Genomic DNA, 2,459 nt, shown 5'->3' with positions numbered 1-2,459 from the left:
GCAGAAGCACTGTTCTTACTGCCACATCGCTCGCGTCAGCCTGTACTACAAAAGGCTCTTCCATGTCTGGATGTTTGAGGACTGGTTCAGTGGCAAACAACTGTTTTAGCTTTTCGAATGCCACCTGACAGTCCATAGTCCACTCAAGGGCCCGGGAGGGCTTTGGTTTTGCTTCACCTTTTGTTTTCAGGAGATTTGTTATTGGTAGCGCAATTTTTGCGAACGAGGGGATGAACTGTCTATAGAAATTAGCAAATCCCAAGAAGTTCTGTAGTTGTTTGTGGGTGCGTGGCGCGGCCCATTCCAATACAGCCCAGACTTTCCCAGGATCCATCTCTATTCCTTCATGCGATATGCGATATCCAAGATAGTCAATTTTGCTCTGGTGGAATTCGCACTTGGAGAGCTTGGCATTGTCACTGCGTTTTTGTATTTACCAGATGAGCTATTATTTTTGGACTTTCAGATTTACCGTAGCTTGCCAAGTTTCTTATCAGTAAGCTAACTGCGCATGTCTACATTCCTTTACTTTCTTCTAAACCTTTCTTTGTTCTCCTGCCAGGATAGGTCTGCCTTTCGTTTCTGCCTTTGTCTCTCCAGTATGCTTCCCCTCCCCCAACCTAGCTTCCCCCCCTGTTACCATGGCAGCCAAAGCAGAAAAGGCGGAGGGTGACAATATCACTTCTACAGTGTGAACTAGTATCCTTTTATTTCATTTTACCTTTTCAAACCAGATCAAGACCAAACCAAAGCATTTTATTTTTACAAACAATAAACAAAGTTCTCCCTCACTAGTATTATATAGATGAACTGATGGAACTGATCTTCCATCAGTTATATAGATGAACTGATCTTCCATGAATATTGACAAAAGAAAACCAAATTCCACTAGTGGAGAATAGGCAGCCATTTAGTCTGCCCAGTTCTGTCTTCTAATAGAGAAGAATATCCTGGGAAGGATGAAGAAGGAATAGCAGACAGCTGCCCCTATCTCCTCACACATTCTTTCCTTTGCTATCATGCTCACACACAATCTCTGAGTAGACCTTAGGATATGCTAGGCCTGATTCCATTCACACAATTACCAATTGCCTGAATAGTTCCTTAAATTGCAAGCACAATGGGCCAATTTGCATCCAGCCACTGTTAGGAGAAAGTGGGAGCCATGATTCCACCTGCTCTTGCTTCAGGTTTGATCTGGGTTAAGAGATCCACCTGTAGCTATTTACACCATTTTACAAACTTTTTACACCATTTCACAACTAAGTTCACACCATTGCTAATTGTACAATCACCATCAAGATTTATTTTGGTCCATTTCAGTGGGAGAGTCTCAAGGCCAAAGCCCTCTAAGCAATTTGTCAAAAAACTCTTGGTGTCACAGAGGAGATGTTTTAATCAACCATGGGAGTGCTGTAATTCCCTTTATAGAAAATATGCCTCATAATTTTGAGAAATGAAATAGACTGTGCAGCAACAAGGGAAGCAAGAAGGCTTGTGGTTTGGTGACACATTTCACACTTATTGATAGGAAACTCTGCCACATCAAACAGATCCTGTTGTGCTCAACAATAAAGGAAAAAGTCTCAACTTGCTTTCATATCTGTGGTCTCAAAAAATTACCAGAAAAGCTGTCAGAAATAGAATTAAGATATTGTATGTGTACTCAGACCAAGTTGTTTCTTTATGAGATTGGATAATGACATTTCTTGCTCTGGGAGTCCAAATATCCTGATTTTGAGAAAGGATCGTAATGCACTCTTTAAGAAAAGAAGGCAGCAATATGAAAGTCTCCATTTCTCACAAGCTATTGATAGATTGGGATACTTATCAATATGAACTGATATTATTCTTATAAGTACAGATTTTGTATAAAGTGGCTAAATAGATAGCTAAAACCCACATACAATGAAAACTGAATGTTATCTTTCATGGGTTAGAATATGGATGATGTTCTAAGTGTCTAATTGTTAGTGACATTTTCAGATCTTAAAACTCCTGTTGCAGCAGCCTGATTTTCTTGGTTAGTTCATCCCATCTACATATTTTTAAAAGCAATTATAGAATGCAGGATTACCTGATCCAGCCATTAAACTTGCAACTTTTTTTTTATTGAAAAGTTTTACAAAAAAAAAAAGAATTCCCCCCAATATTCCCCCCACCCTTTCCCTCCCCTCCCCCCCCCGACTTCCCAGAGCAAAATACAAGGTATTTCAATTAACAATCATAAGCTAAATTAACCTATCTATCCTCAAACTACTAAATCCCCCCCTGAAACCTTAACTCCACTATAGATAACATAGAACTTCTAATACTTAATGTTCATTCATAAGCTATTTGATATTTTCTTGTCTGATACTTATTTTGAATATAATCAATCCATCTTCTCCATTCCGTATCTTCAGTATCTTTCTTGCATGTGGTCCTTCAAGTACGCTGAGATTTTCGCCATTTCTGCT

Source organism: Pituophis catenifer, unplaced genomic scaffold (assembly GCF_029215685.1).
Source record: "Pituophis catenifer annectens isolate HBS135680 unplaced genomic scaffold, rPitCat1.0.hap2 SCAF_3, whole genome shotgun sequence".
Lineage (NCBI taxonomy): Eukaryota > Metazoa > Chordata > Lepidosauria > Squamata > Colubridae > Pituophis > Pituophis catenifer.
The sequence above is the reverse complement of the archived record's forward strand: the minus strand, read 5'-3'. Positions refer to the sequence as shown.